This window comes from Taudactylus pleione, unplaced genomic scaffold, assembly GCF_031769625.1.
Source record: "Taudactylus pleione unplaced genomic scaffold, aTauple2 ptg000550l, whole genome shotgun sequence".
Taxonomy (NCBI): domain Eukaryota; kingdom Metazoa; phylum Chordata; class Amphibia; order Anura; family Myobatrachidae; genus Taudactylus; species Taudactylus pleione.
In genome coordinates, this window is record NW_028284952.1 from 1,567,253 (window position 1) to 1,580,000 (window position 12,748).

A 12,748-nucleotide genomic window follows, 5' to 3' on the forward strand; every position below is an offset into this window, starting at 1 on the left:
ATCAATGAATTTACTTGAGTTAAGAAGTAAATAAGGTCTAAAGTTAAATTTTTTGAGTGCCTACAGCCAAACCACACTGGACATGCCCAATCTCGTCTGATCTTGGAAGCTATGCAGTGTTGGGCCTGGTTAGTACTTGAATGGTAGACAACCTGGGAATACCAGGTGCTGTAGGTAATTTTAAAATGCAATAACATTCTTTTCTATTATATTTTACATTTAATTTTTTCAACTTATCAATGAATTTACTTGAGTTAAGAAGTAAAAGATGTCTAAAGTTAATGTTTTTGAGCACCTACAGTCAAACCACACTGGACATGCCCAATCTCATCTGATCTTGAAGCTATGCAGTGTTGGGCCTGGTTAGTACTTGGATGGGAGACCACCTAGGAATCCCAGGTGCTGTAGGTAATTTTATACTGCCATAACAGTCTTTTCTATTACTTTTTACATTTAATTTTTTCAACTTATCAATGAATTTACTTGAGTTAAGAAGTAATAGAGGTCTAAAGTTAATGCTTTTGAGCACCGACAGCCAAACCACACTGGACATGCCCAATCTCGTCTGATCTTGGAAGCTATGCAGTGTTGGGCCTGGTTAGTATTTGGACTGGAGACCACCTGGGAATACCAGGTGCTGTAGGTAATTTTATATAGCCATAACATTATTTTCTATTACATTTTACATTACATTTTTTCAACTTATCAATGAATTTACTTGAGTTAAGAAGTAAAAGAGGTCTAAAGTTAATGTTTTTGAGCGCCTACAGCCAAACCACACTGGACATGCCCAATCTCATCTGATCTTGGAAGCTATGCAGTGTTGGGATGGTTAGTACTTGTATGGGAGACCACCTGGGAATACCAGGAGTTGTAGGTAATTTTATGCTGCCATAACATTCTTTTCTATTACATTTTACATTTCATTTTTCAACTTATCATTGAATTTACTTGAGTTAAGAAGTAAAAGAGGTCTAAAGTTAATGTTTTTGAGCACCTACAGTCAAACCACACTGGACATGCCCAATCTCGTCTGAACTTGGAAACTATACAGTGTTGGGCCTGGTTAGTACTTGGATGGGAGACCACCTGGAAATACCAGGTGCTGTAGGTAATTTTATACTGCAATAACATTCTTTTCTATTACATTTTACATTTAATTTTTTCAACTTATTAATGAATTTACTTGAGTTAAGAAGTAATAGAGGTCTAAATTTAATGCTTTTGAGCACCTACAGCCAAACCACACTGGACATGCCCAATCTCGTCTGATCTTGGAAGCTATGCAGTGTTGGGCCTGGTTTGTACTTGGATGGGAGACCACCTGGGAATTCCAGGTCCTGTAGGTAATTTTAGACAGCCATAACATTCTTTTTTATTACATTTTACATTTAATTTTTTCAACTTATCAATAAATTTACTTGAGTTAAGAAGTAAAAGAGGTCTAAAGTTAATGTTTTTGAGCACCTACAGCCAAACCACACTGGACATGCCCAATCTCGTCTGATCTTGAAAGCTATGCAGTGTTGGGCCTGGTTAGTACTTGGATGGGAGACCACCTGGGAATACCAGGTGTTGTAGGTAATTTTATACTGGCATAACATTCTTTTCTATTACATTTTACATTTAATTTTTTCAACTTATCAATGAATTTCCGTGAGTTAAGAAGTAATAGAGGTCTAAAGTTAATGCTTTTGAGCACCTACAGCCAATCCACACTGGACATAACCAATCTCCTCTGAACTTGGTAGCTATGCAGTGGTGGGCCTGGTTAGTACTTGGATGGGAGACCACCTTGGAATACCAGGTGCAGTAGGTAATTTTATGCAGCCATAACATTCTTTTCTATTACATTTTACATTTAGTTTTTTCAACTTATCAATGAATTTACTTGAGTAAAGAAGTAAAAGAGGTCTAAAGTTAATGTTTTTGAGCACCTACAGCCCGCCCAATCTCGTCTGATCTTGGAAGCTATGCAGTGTTGGGCCTGGTTAGTACTTGGATGGGAAACCACCCAGGAATCCCAGGTGCTGTAGGTAATTTTATACTGCCATAACAGTCTTTTCTATTACATTTTACATTAAATTTTTTCAACTTATCAATGAATTTACTTGAGTTAAGAAGTAATAGAGGTCTAAAGTTAATGCTTTTGAGCACCTACAGCCAAACCACACTGGACATGCCCAATCTCGTTTGATCTTGGAAGCTATGCAGTGTTGGGCCTGGTTAGTACTTGGATCAGAAACCACCTGGGAATACCAGGTGCTGTAGGTAATTTTATATAGCCATAACATTATTTTCTATTACATTTTACATTACATTTTTTCAACTTTTCAATGAATTTACTTGAGTTAGGAAGTAATAGAGGTCTAAATTTAATGCTTTTGAGCACCTACAGTCAAACCACACTGGACATGCCCAATCTCGTCTGATCTTGGAAGCTATGCAGTGTTGGGCCTGGTTAGTACTTGGATGGGAGACCACCTGGGCATACCAGGTGCTGTAGGTAATTTTATACTGCCATAACATTCTTTTCTATTACATTTTACATTTAATTTCTTCAACTTATCAATGAATTTTCTTGAGTTAAGAAGTAATAGAGGTCTAAAGTTAATGTTTTTGAGCACCTACAGCCAAACCACACTGGACATGCCCAATCTCGTCTGATCTTGGAAGCTATGCAGTGTTGGGCCTGGTTAGTACTTGGATAGGAGACCTCCTGGGAATACCAGGAGCTGTAGGTAATTTTATACTGCCATAACATTCTTTTCTATTACATTTTACATTTCATTTTTCAACTTATCATTGAATTTACTTGAGTTAAGAAGTAAATGAGGTCTAAAGTTAATGTTTTGGAGCACTTCCAGCCAAACCACAGTGGACATGCCCATTCTTGTCTGATTTTGGAAGCTATGCAGTGTTGGGCCTGGTAAGTACTTGGATGGGAGACCACCTGGGAATACCAGATGCTGTAGGTAATTTTATACTGCCATAACATTCTTTTCTATTACATTTTACATTTAATTTTTTCAACTTATCAATGAATTTACTTGAGTTAAGAAGTAATAGAGGTCTAAATTTAATGCTTTTAAACACCTACAGCCAAACCACACTGGACATGCCCAATCTCGTCTGATCTTGGAAGCTATGCAGTGTTGGGCCTGGTTAGTACTTGGACTGGAGACCACCTGGGAATACCAGGTGCTGTAGGTAATTTTATATAGCCATAACATTCTTTTTTATTACATTTTACATTACATTTTTTTAACTTATCAATGAATTTACTTGAGTTAAGAAGTAAAAGAGGTCTAAAGTTAATGTTTTTGAGCGCCTACAGCCAAACCACACTGGACATGCCCAATCTCATCTGATCTTGGAAGCTATGCAGTTTTGGGCCTGGTTAGTACTTAAATGGGAGACCACCTGGGAATACCAGGTGCTGTAGCTAATTTTATACTGCCATAACATTCTTTTCTATTAAATTTTAATTTAATTTTTTCAACTTATCAATGAATTTACTTGAGTTAAGAAGTAAAAGATGTCTAAAGTTAATGTTTTTGAGCAACTACAGTCAAACCACACTGGACATGCCCAATCTCGTCTGATCTTGGAAGCTATGCAGTGTTGGGCCTGGTTAGTACTTGGATGGGAGACCACCTGGGAATACCAGGTGCTCTAGGTAATTTTATATTGCCATAACATTCTTTTCTATTACATTTTACATTTAATTTTTTCAACTTATCAATGAATTTACTTGAGTTAAGAAGTAATAGAGGTCTAAAGTTAATATTTTTGAGCACCTACAGCCAAACCACACTGGACGTGCCCAATCTCGTCTGATCTTGGAAGCTGTGCAGTGTTGGGCCTGGTTAGTACTTGGATGGGAGACCACCTAGGAATACCAGGTGCTGTATGTAATTTTATGCAGCCATAACATTCTTTTCTATTACATTTTACATTACATTTTTTCAACTTATCAATGAATTTACTTGAGTTAAGAAGTAAAAGAGGTCTAAAGTTAATGTTTTTGAGCACCTTCAGCCAAACCACACTGGACATGCCCAATCTCGTCTGATCTTGGAAGCTATGCAGTGTTGGACCTGGTTAGTACTAAGATGGGAGACCACCTAGGAATCCCAGGTGCTGTAGGTAATTTTATACTGCCATAACAGTCTTTTCTATTACATTTTACATTTAATTTTTTCAACTTATCAATGAATTTACTTGAGTTAAGAAGTAATAGAGGTCTAAAGTTAATGTTTTTGAGCACCTACAGCCAAACCACACTGGACATGCCCAATCTCGTCTGATCTTGGAAGCTATGCAGTGTTGGGACTGGTTAGTAATTGGATGGGAGACCACCTTGGAAACCCAGGTGCTGTAGGTAATTTTATACTGCCATAACATTCTTTTCTATTACATTTTACATTTAATTTTTTCAACTTATCAATGAATTTACTTGTGTTAAGAAGTAATAGCGGTCTAAATTTAATGCTTTTGAGCACTTACAGCCAAACCACAGAGGACTTGCCCAATCTCGTCTGATCTTGGAAGCTATGCAGTGTTGGGTCTGGTTTGTACTTGGATGGGAGACCACCTGGGAATACCAGGAGCTATAGGTAATTTTAGACAGCCAAAACATTCTTTTCTATTACATTTTACATTTAATTTTTTCAACTTATCAATGAATTTACTTGAGTTAAGAAGTAATAGAGGTCTAAAGTTAATGCTTTTGAGCACCTACAGCCAAACCACACTGGACATGCCCAATCTCGTCTGATCTTGGAAGCTATGCAGTGATGGGCCTGGTTAGTACTTGGAAGGGAGACCACCTGGGAATACCAGGTGCTCTAGGTAATTTTAGACTGCCATAACATTCTTTTCTATTACATTTTACATTTAATTTTTTCAACTTATCCATGAATTTACTTGAGTTAAGAAGTAATAGAGGTCTAAAGTTAATATTTTTGAGCACCTACAGCCAAACCACACTGGACATGCCCAATCTTGTCTGATCTTGGAAGCTATGCAGTGTTGGGCCTGGTTAGTACTTGGATGGGAGACCACCTAGGAATACCAGGTGCTGTATGTAATTTTATGCAGCCATAACATTCTTTTCTATTACATTTTACATTTAAATTTTTCAACTTATCAATGAATTTACTTGAGTTAAGAAGTAAAAGAGGTCTAAAGTTAATGTTTTTGAGCACCTACAGCCAAACCACACTGGACATGCCCAATCTCGTCTGATCTTGGAAGCTATGCAGTGTTGGACCTGGTTAGTACTAAGATGGGAGACCACCTAGGAATCCCAGGTGCTGTAGGTAATTTTATACTGCCATAACAGTCTTTTCTATTACATTTTACATTTAATTTTTTCAACTTATCAATGAATTTACTTGAGTTAAGAAGTAATAGAGGTCTAAAGTTAATGTTTTTGAGCACCTACAGCCAAACCACACTGGACATGCCCAATCTCATCTGATCTTGGAAGCTATGCAGTGTTGGGACTGGTTAGTAATTGGATGGGAGACTACCTTGGAAACCCAGGTGCTGTAGGTAATTTTATACTGCCATAACATTCTTTTCTATTACATTTTACATATAATTTTTTCAACTTATCAATGAATTTACTTGTGTTAAGAAGTAATAGCGGTCTAAATTTAATGCTTTTGAGCACATACAGCCAAACCACAGTGGACTTGCCCAATCTCGTCTGATCTTGGAAGCTATGCAGTGTTGGGTCTGGTTTGTACTTGGATGGGAGCCCACCTGGGAATACCAGGAGCTATAGGTAATTTTAGACAGCCAAAACATTCTTTTCTATTACATTTTACATTTCATTTTTTCAACTTATCAATGAATTTACTTGAGTTAAGAAGTAAAAGAGGTCTAAAGTTAATGTTTTTGAGCACCTACAGCCAAACCACACTGGACATGCCCAATCTCGTCTGATCTTGGAAGCTATGCAGTGTTGGGCCTGGTTAGTACTTGGACGTGGGACCACCTGGGAATACCAGGTGCTGTAGGTAATTTTATTTAGCCATAACATTGTTTTCTATTACATTTTACATTACATTTTTTCAACTTATCAATGAATTTACTTGAGTTAAAAAGTAAAAGAGGTCTAAAGTTAATGTTTTTGAGCGCCTACAGCCAAACCACACTGGACATGCCCAATCTCATCTGATCTTGGAAGCTATGCAGTTTTGGGCATGGTTAGTACTTGAATGGGAGACCACCTGGGAATACTAAGTGCTGTAGGTAATTTTATACTGCCATAACATTCTTTTCTATAAAATCTTAATTTAATTTTTTCAACTTATCAATGAATTTACTTGAGTTAAGAAGTAAAAGATGTCTAAAGTTAATGTTTTTGAGCACCTACAGTCAAACCACACTGGACATGCCCAATCTCATCTGATCTTGAAGCTATGCAGTGTTGGGCCTGGTTAGTACTTGGATGGGAGACCACCTAGGAATCCCAGGTGCTGTAGGTAATTTTATACTGCCATAACAGTCTTTTCTATTACTTTTTACATTTAATTTTTTCAACTTATCAATGAATTTACTTGAGTTAAGAAGTAATAGAGGTCTAAAGTTAATGCTTTTGAGCACCGACAGCCAAACCACACTGGACATGCCCAATCTCGTCTGATCTTGGAAGCTATGCAGTGTTGGGCCTGGTTAGTATTTGGACTGGAGACCACCTGGGAATACCAGGTGCTGTAGGTAATTTTATATAGCCATAACATTATTTTCTATTACATTTTACATTACATTTTTTCAACTTATCAATGAATTTACTTGAGTTAAGAAGTAAAAGAGGTCTAAAGTTAATGTTTTTGAGCGCCTACAGCCAAACCACACTGGACATGCCCAATCTCATCTGATCTTGGAAGCTATGCAGTGTTGGGATGGTTAGTACTTGTATGGGAGACCACCTGGGAATACCAGGAGTTGTAGGTAATTTTATGCTGCCATAACATTCTTTTCTATTACATTTTACATTTCATTTTTCAACTTATCATTGAATTTACTTGAGTTAAGAAGTAAAAGAGGTCTAAAGTTAATGTTTTTGAGCACCTACAGTCAAACCACACTGGACATGCCCAATCTCGTCTGAACTTGGAAACTATACAGTGTTGGGCCTGGTTAGTACTTGGATGGGAGACCACCTGGAAATACCAGGTGCTGTAGGTAATTTTATACTGCAATAACATTCTTTTCTATTACATTTTACATTTAATTTTTTCAACTTATTAATGAATTTACTTGAGTTAAGAAGTAATAGAGGTCTAAATTTAATGCTTTTGAGCACCTACAGCCAAACCACACTGGACATGCCCAATCTCGTCTGATCTTGGAAGCTATGCAGTGTTGGGCCTGGTTTGTACTTGGATGGGAGACCACCTGGGAATTCCAGGTCCTGTAGGTAATTTTAGACAGCCATAACATTCTTTTTTATTACATTTTACATTTAATTTTTTCAACTTATCAATAAATTTACTTGAGTTAAGAAGTAAAAGAGGTCTAAAGTTAATGTTTTTGAGCACCTACAGCCAAACCACACTGGACATGCCCAATCTCGTCTGATCTTGAAAGCTATGCAGTGTTGGGCCTGGTTAGTACTTGGATGGGAGACCACCTGGGAATACCAGGTGTTGTAGGTAATTTTATACTGGCATAACATTCTTTTCTATTACATTTTACATTTAATTTTTTCAACTTATCAATGAATTTCCGTGAGTTAAGAAGTAATAGAGGTCTAAAGTTAATGCTTTTGAGCACCTACAGCCAATCCACACTGGACATAACCAATCTCCTCTGAACTTGGTAGCTATGCAGTGGTGGGCCTGGTTAGTACTTGGATGGGAGACCACCTTGGAATACCAGGTGCAGTAGGTAATTTTATGCAGCCATAACATTCTTTTCTATTACATTTTACATTTAGTTTTTTCAACTTATCAATGAATTTACTTGAGTAAAGAAGTAAAAGAGGTCTAAAGTTAATGTTTTTGAGCACCTACAGCCCGCCCAATCTCGTCTGATCTTGGAAGCTATGCAGTGTTGGGCCTGGTTAGTACTTGGATGGGAAACCACCCAGGAATCCCAGGTGCTGTAGGTAATTTTATACTGCCATAACAGTCTTTTCTATTACATTTTACATTAAATTTTTTCAACTTATCAATGAATTTACTTGAGTTAAGAAGTAATAGAGGTCTAAAGTTAATGCTTTTGAGCACCTACAGCCAAACCACACTGGACATGCCCAATCTCGTTTGATCTTGGAAGCTATGCAGTGTTGGGCCTGGTTAGTACTTGGATCAGAAAACACCTGGGAATACCAGGTGCTGTAGGTAATTTTATATAGCCATAACATTATTTTCTATTACATTTTACATTACATTTTTTCAACTTTTCAATGAATTTACTTGAGTTAGGAAGTAATAGAGGTCTAAATTTAATGCTTTTGAGCACCTACAGTCAAACCACACTGGACATGCCCAATCTCGTCTGATCTTGGAAGCTATGCAGTGTTGGGCCTGGTTAGTACTTGGATGGGAGACCACCTGGGAATACCAGGTGCTGTAGGTAATTTTATACTGCCATAACATTCTTTTCTATTACATTTTACATTTAATTTCTTCAACTTATCAATGAATTTTCTTGAGTTAAGAAGTAATAGAGGTCTAAAGTTAATGTTTTTGAGCACCTACAGCCAAACCACACTGGACATGCCCAATCTCGTCTGATCTTGGAAGCTATGCAGTGTTGGGCCTGGTTAGTACTTGGATAGGAGACCTCCTGGGAATACCAGGAGCTGTAGGTAATTTTATACTGCCATAACATTCTTTTCTATTACATTTTACATTTCATTTTTCAACTTATCATTGAATTTACTTGAGTTAAGAAGTAAATGAGGTCTAAAGTTAATGTTTTGGAGCACTTCCAGCCAAACCACAGTGGACATGCCCATTCTTGTCTGATTTTGGAAGCTATGCAGTGTTGGGCCTGGTAAGTACTTGGATGGGAGACCACCTGGGAATACCAGATGCTGTAGGTAATTTTATACTGCCATAACATTCTTTTCTATTACATTTTACATTTAATTTTTTCAACTTATCAATGAATTTACTTGAGTTAAGAAGTAATAGAGGTCTAAATTTAATGCTTTTAAACACCTACAGCCAAACCACACTGGACATGCCCAATCTCGTCTGATCTTGGAAGCTATGCAGTGTTGGGCCTGGTTAGTACTTGGACTGGAGACCACCTGGGAATACCAGGTGCTGTAGGTAATTTTATATAGCCATAACATTCTTTTTTATTACATTTTACATTACATTTTTTTAACTTATCAATGAATTTACTTGAGTTAAGAAGTAAAAGAGGTCTAAAGTTAATGTTTTTGAGCGCCTACAGCCAAACCACACTGGACATGCCCAATCTCATCTGATCTTGGAAGCTATGCAGTTTTGGGCCTGGTTAGTACTTAAATGGGAGACCACCTGGGAATACCAGGTGCTGTAGCTAATTTTATACTGCCATAACATTCTTTTCTATTAAATTTTAATTTAATTTTTTCAACTTATCAATGAATTTACTTGAGTTAAGAAGTAAAAGATGTCTAAAGTTAATGTTTTTGAGCACCTACAGTCAAACCACACTGGACATGCCCAATCTCGTCTGATCTTGGAAGCTATGCAGTGTTGGGCCTGGTTAGTACTTGGATGGGAGACCACCTGGGAATACCAGGTGCTCTAGGTAATTTTATATTGCCATAACATTCTTTTCTATTACATTTTACATTTAATTTTTTCAACTTATCAATGAATTTACTTGAGTTAAGAAGTAATAGAGGTCTAAAGTTAATATTTTTGAGCACCTACAGCCAAACCACACTGGACGTGCCCAATCTCGTCTGATCTTGGAAGCTGTGCAGTGTTGGGCCTGGTTAGTACTTGGATGGGAGACCACCTAGGAATACCAGGTGCTGTATGTAATTTTATGCAGCCATAACATTCTTTTCTATTACATTTTACATTACATTTTTTCAACTTATCAATGAATTTACTTGAGTTAAGAAGTAAAAGAGGTCTAAAGTTAATGTTTTTGAGCACCTTCAGCCAAACCACACTGGACATGCCCAATCTCGTCTGATCTTGGAAGCTATGCAGTGTTGGACCTGGTTAGTACTAAGATGGGAGACCACCTAGGAATCCCAGGTGCTGTAGGTAATTTTATACTGCCATAACAGTCTTTTCTATTACATTTTACATTTAATTTTTTCAACTTATCAATGAATTTACTTGAGTTTAGAAGTAATAGAGGTCTAAAGTTAATGTTTTTGAGCACCTACAGCCAAACCACACTGGACATGCCCAATCTCGTCTGATCTTGGAAGCTATGCAGTGTTGGGACTGGTTAGTAATTGGATGGGAGACCACCTTGGAAACCCAGGTGCTGTAGGTAATTTTATACTGCCATAACATTCTTTTCTATTACATTTTACATTTAATTTTTTCAACTTATCAATGAATTTACTTGTGTTAAGAAGTAATAGCGGTCTAAATTTAATGCTTTTGAGCACTTACAGCCAAACCACAGAGGACTTGCCCAATCTCGTCTGATCTTGGAAGCTATGCAGTGTTGGGTCTGGTTTGTACTTGGATGGGAGACCACCTGGGAATACCAGGAGCTATAGGTAATTTTAGACAGCCAAAACATTCTTTTCTATTACATTTTACATTTAATTTTTTCAACTTATCAATGAATTTACTTGAGTTAAGAAGTAATAGAGGTCTAAAGTTAATGCTTTTGAGCACCTACAGCCAAACCACACTGGACATGCCCAATCTCGTCTGATCTTGGAAGCTATGCAGTGATGGGCCTGGTTAGTACTTGGAAGGGAGACCACCTGGGAATACCAGGTGCTCTAGGTAATTTTAGACTGCCATAACATTCTTTTCTATTACATTTTACATTTAATTTTTTCAACTTATCCATGAATTTACTTGAGTTAAGAAGTAATAGAGGTCTAAAGTTAATATTTTTGAGCACCTACAGCCAAACCACACTGGACATGCCCAATCTTGTCTGATCTTGGAAGCTATGCAGTGTTGGGCCTGGTTAGTACTTGGATGGGAGACCACCTAGGAATACCAGGTGCTGTATGTAATTTTATGCAGCCATAACATTCTTTTCTATTACATTTTACATTTAAATTTTTCAACTTATCAATGAATTTACTTGAGTTAAGAAGTAAAAGAGGTCTAAAGTTAATGTTTTTGAGCACCTACAGCCAAACCACACTGGACATGCCCAATCTCGTCTGATCTTGGAAGCTATGCAGTGTTGGACCTGGTTAGTACTAAGATGGGAGACCACCTAGGAATCCCAGGTGCTGTAGGTAATTTTATACTGCCATAACAGTCTTTTCTATTACATTTTACATTTAATTTTTTCAACTTATCAATGAATTTACTTGAGTTAAGAAGTAATAGAGGTCTAAAGTTAATGTTTTTGAGCACCTACAGCCAAACCACACTGGACATGCCCAATCTCATCTGATCTTGGAAGCTATGCAGTGTTGGGACTGGTTAGTAATTGGATGGGAGACTACCTTGGAAACCCAGGTGCTGTAGGTAATTTTATACTGCCATAACATTCTTTTCTATTACATTTTACATATAATTTTTTCAACTTATCAATGAATTTACTTGTGTTAAGAAGTAATAGCGGTCTAAATTTAATGCTTTTGAGCACATACAGCCAAACCACAGTGGACTTGCCCAATCTCGTCTGATCTTGGAAGCTATGCAGTGTTGGGTCTGGTTTGTACTTGGATGGGAGCCCACCTGGGAATACCAGGAGCTATAGGTAATTTTAGACAGCCAAAACATTCTTTTCTATTACATTTTACATTTCATTTTTTCAACTTATCAATGAATTTACTTGAGTTAAGAAGTAAAAGAGGTCTAAAGTTAATGTTTTTGAGCACCTACAGCCAAACCACACTGGACATGCCCAATCTCGTCTGATCTTGGAAGCTATGCAGTGTTGGGCCTGGTTAGTACTTGGACGTGGGACCACCTGGGAATACCAGGTGCTGTAGGTAATTTTATTTAGCCATAACATTGTTTTCTATTACATTTTACATTACATTTTTTCAACTTATCAATGAATTTACTTGAGTTAAAAAGTAAAAGAGGTCTAAAGTTAATGTTTTTGAGCGCCTACAGCCAAACCACACTGGACATGCCCAATCTCATCTGATCTTGGAAGCTATGCAGTTTTGGGCATGGTTAGTACTTGAATGGGAGACCACCTGGGAATACTAAGTGCTGTAGGTAATTTTATACTGCCATAACATTCTTTTCTATAAAATTTTAATTTAATTTTTTCAACTTATCAATGAATTTACTTGAGTTAAGAAGTAAAAGATGTCTAAAGTTAATGTTTTTGAGCACCTACAGTCAAACCGCACTGGACATGCCCAATCTCGTCTGATCTTGGAAGCTATGCAGTGTTGGGCCTGGTTAGTACTTGGATGGGAGACCACCTGGGAATACCAGGTGCTGTAGGTAATTTTTTACTGCCATAACATTCATTTCTATTACATTTTAAATTTAATTTTTTCAACTTATCAATGAATTTACTTGAGTTAAGAAGTAATAGAGGTCTAAAGTTAATGTTTTTGAGCATCTACAGCCCAACCACAGTGGACATGCCCAATCTCGTCTGA

General features: G+C 37.2%; 2 non-coding genes and 49 pseudogenes across 2 annotated transcripts; all 51 read left to right on the forward strand.

Moving 5' to 3' along the window:
• Positions 1–58: 58 nt before the first annotated feature.
• On the forward strand, positions 59–177 carry LOC148488956 (5S ribosomal RNA; annotated as a pseudogene).
• Positions 178–293: 116 nt separating this feature from the next.
• Positions 294–411, forward strand: LOC148488957 (5S ribosomal RNA; annotated as a pseudogene).
• Positions 412–527: 116 nt separating this feature from the next.
• Positions 528–646, forward strand: LOC148488958 (5S ribosomal RNA; annotated as a pseudogene).
• A 116-nt stretch (positions 647–762) lies between these two features.
• On the forward strand, positions 763–880 carry LOC148488959 (5S ribosomal RNA; annotated as a pseudogene).
• A 115-nt stretch (positions 881–995) lies between these two features.
• On the forward strand, positions 996–1,114 carry LOC148488960 (5S ribosomal RNA; annotated as a pseudogene).
• A 116-nt stretch (positions 1,115–1,230) lies between these two features.
• Positions 1,231–1,349, forward strand: LOC148488961 (5S ribosomal RNA; annotated as a pseudogene).
• Positions 1,350–1,465: 116 nt separating this feature from the next.
• Positions 1,466–1,584, forward strand: LOC148488962 (5S ribosomal RNA; annotated as a pseudogene).
• Positions 1,585–1,700: 116 nt separating this feature from the next.
• On the forward strand, positions 1,701–1,819 carry LOC148488963 (5S ribosomal RNA; annotated as a pseudogene).
• A 336-nt stretch (positions 1,820–2,155) lies between these two features.
• Positions 2,156–2,274, forward strand: LOC148488964 (5S ribosomal RNA; annotated as a pseudogene).
• Positions 2,275–2,390: 116 nt separating this feature from the next.
• LOC148488965 (5S ribosomal RNA) lies at positions 2,391–2,509 on the forward strand (annotated as a pseudogene).
• A 116-nt stretch (positions 2,510–2,625) lies between these two features.
• LOC148488966 (5S ribosomal RNA) lies at positions 2,626–2,744 on the forward strand (annotated as a pseudogene).
• A 350-nt stretch (positions 2,745–3,094) lies between these two features.
• On the forward strand, positions 3,095–3,213 carry LOC148488967 (5S ribosomal RNA; annotated as a pseudogene).
• A 116-nt stretch (positions 3,214–3,329) lies between these two features.
• LOC148488968 (5S ribosomal RNA) lies at positions 3,330–3,448 on the forward strand (annotated as a pseudogene).
• Positions 3,449–3,563: 115 nt separating this feature from the next.
• Positions 3,564–3,682, forward strand: LOC148488969 (5S ribosomal RNA; annotated as a pseudogene).
• Positions 3,683–3,798: 116 nt separating this feature from the next.
• LOC148488970 (5S ribosomal RNA) lies at positions 3,799–3,917 on the forward strand (annotated as a pseudogene).
• A 116-nt stretch (positions 3,918–4,033) lies between these two features.
• Positions 4,034–4,152, forward strand: LOC148488971 (5S ribosomal RNA; annotated as a pseudogene).
• A 116-nt stretch (positions 4,153–4,268) lies between these two features.
• Positions 4,269–4,387, forward strand: LOC148488972 (5S ribosomal RNA; annotated as a pseudogene).
• A 116-nt stretch (positions 4,388–4,503) lies between these two features.
• Positions 4,504–4,622, forward strand: LOC148488973 (5S ribosomal RNA; annotated as a pseudogene).
• Positions 4,623–4,738: 116 nt separating this feature from the next.
• On the forward strand, positions 4,739–4,857 carry LOC148488974 (5S ribosomal RNA; annotated as a pseudogene).
• Positions 4,858–4,973: 116 nt separating this feature from the next.
• On the forward strand, positions 4,974–5,092 carry LOC148488975 (5S ribosomal RNA; annotated as a pseudogene).
• A 116-nt stretch (positions 5,093–5,208) lies between these two features.
• On the forward strand, positions 5,209–5,327 carry LOC148488976 (5S ribosomal RNA; annotated as a pseudogene).
• Positions 5,328–5,443: 116 nt separating this feature from the next.
• Positions 5,444–5,562, forward strand: LOC148488977 (5S ribosomal RNA; annotated as a pseudogene).
• Positions 5,563–5,678: 116 nt separating this feature from the next.
• Positions 5,679–5,797, forward strand: LOC148488978 (5S ribosomal RNA; annotated as a pseudogene).
• Positions 5,798–5,913: 116 nt separating this feature from the next.
• LOC148488979 (5S ribosomal RNA) lies at positions 5,914–6,032 on the forward strand (annotated as a pseudogene).
• Positions 6,033–6,148: 116 nt separating this feature from the next.
• On the forward strand, positions 6,149–6,267 carry LOC148488980 (5S ribosomal RNA; annotated as a pseudogene).
• A 115-nt stretch (positions 6,268–6,382) lies between these two features.
• On the forward strand, positions 6,383–6,500 carry LOC148488981 (5S ribosomal RNA; annotated as a pseudogene).
• Positions 6,501–6,616: 116 nt separating this feature from the next.
• On the forward strand, positions 6,617–6,735 carry LOC148488982 (5S ribosomal RNA; annotated as a pseudogene).
• A 116-nt stretch (positions 6,736–6,851) lies between these two features.
• On the forward strand, positions 6,852–6,969 carry LOC148488983 (5S ribosomal RNA; annotated as a pseudogene).
• Positions 6,970–7,084: 115 nt separating this feature from the next.
• On the forward strand, positions 7,085–7,203 carry LOC148488984 (5S ribosomal RNA; annotated as a pseudogene).
• Positions 7,204–7,319: 116 nt separating this feature from the next.
• LOC148488985 (5S ribosomal RNA) lies at positions 7,320–7,438 on the forward strand (annotated as a pseudogene).
• A 116-nt stretch (positions 7,439–7,554) lies between these two features.
• On the forward strand, positions 7,555–7,673 carry LOC148488986 (5S ribosomal RNA; annotated as a pseudogene).
• A 116-nt stretch (positions 7,674–7,789) lies between these two features.
• On the forward strand, positions 7,790–7,908 carry LOC148488987 (5S ribosomal RNA; annotated as a pseudogene).
• Positions 7,909–8,244: 336 nt separating this feature from the next.
• Positions 8,245–8,363, forward strand: LOC148488988 (5S ribosomal RNA; annotated as a pseudogene).
• A 116-nt stretch (positions 8,364–8,479) lies between these two features.
• LOC148488989 (5S ribosomal RNA) lies at positions 8,480–8,598 on the forward strand. Its single transcript, XR_015870880.1, has one exon. It is a non-coding gene; the product is annotated as a 5S ribosomal RNA (ribosomal RNA).
• A 116-nt stretch (positions 8,599–8,714) lies between these two features.
• On the forward strand, positions 8,715–8,833 carry LOC148488990 (5S ribosomal RNA; annotated as a pseudogene).
• Positions 8,834–9,183: 350 nt separating this feature from the next.
• On the forward strand, positions 9,184–9,302 carry LOC148488991 (5S ribosomal RNA; annotated as a pseudogene).
• Positions 9,303–9,418: 116 nt separating this feature from the next.
• LOC148488992 (5S ribosomal RNA) lies at positions 9,419–9,537 on the forward strand (annotated as a pseudogene).
• A 115-nt stretch (positions 9,538–9,652) lies between these two features.
• On the forward strand, positions 9,653–9,771 carry LOC148488993 (5S ribosomal RNA; annotated as a pseudogene).
• Positions 9,772–9,887: 116 nt separating this feature from the next.
• Positions 9,888–10,006, forward strand: LOC148488994 (5S ribosomal RNA; annotated as a pseudogene).
• A 116-nt stretch (positions 10,007–10,122) lies between these two features.
• On the forward strand, positions 10,123–10,241 carry LOC148488995 (5S ribosomal RNA; annotated as a pseudogene).
• A 116-nt stretch (positions 10,242–10,357) lies between these two features.
• Positions 10,358–10,476, forward strand: LOC148488996 (5S ribosomal RNA; annotated as a pseudogene).
• Positions 10,477–10,592: 116 nt separating this feature from the next.
• Positions 10,593–10,711, forward strand: LOC148488997 (5S ribosomal RNA; annotated as a pseudogene).
• Positions 10,712–10,827: 116 nt separating this feature from the next.
• LOC148488998 (5S ribosomal RNA) lies at positions 10,828–10,946 on the forward strand (annotated as a pseudogene).
• Positions 10,947–11,062: 116 nt separating this feature from the next.
• Positions 11,063–11,181, forward strand: LOC148488999 (5S ribosomal RNA; annotated as a pseudogene).
• A 116-nt stretch (positions 11,182–11,297) lies between these two features.
• LOC148489000 (5S ribosomal RNA) lies at positions 11,298–11,416 on the forward strand (annotated as a pseudogene).
• Positions 11,417–11,532: 116 nt separating this feature from the next.
• Positions 11,533–11,651, forward strand: LOC148489001 (5S ribosomal RNA; annotated as a pseudogene).
• A 116-nt stretch (positions 11,652–11,767) lies between these two features.
• Positions 11,768–11,886, forward strand: LOC148489002 (5S ribosomal RNA; annotated as a pseudogene).
• A 116-nt stretch (positions 11,887–12,002) lies between these two features.
• Positions 12,003–12,121, forward strand: LOC148489003 (5S ribosomal RNA; annotated as a pseudogene).
• A 116-nt stretch (positions 12,122–12,237) lies between these two features.
• On the forward strand, positions 12,238–12,356 carry LOC148489004 (5S ribosomal RNA; annotated as a pseudogene).
• Positions 12,357–12,471: 115 nt separating this feature from the next.
• On the forward strand, positions 12,472–12,590 carry LOC148489005 (5S ribosomal RNA). The gene has a single exon (XR_015870728.1). It is a non-coding gene; the product is annotated as a 5S ribosomal RNA (ribosomal RNA).
• A 116-nt stretch (positions 12,591–12,706) lies between these two features.
• Positions 12,707–12,748, forward strand: part of LOC148489006 (5S ribosomal RNA) — a 119-nt pseudogene continuing 77 nt past the window's right edge.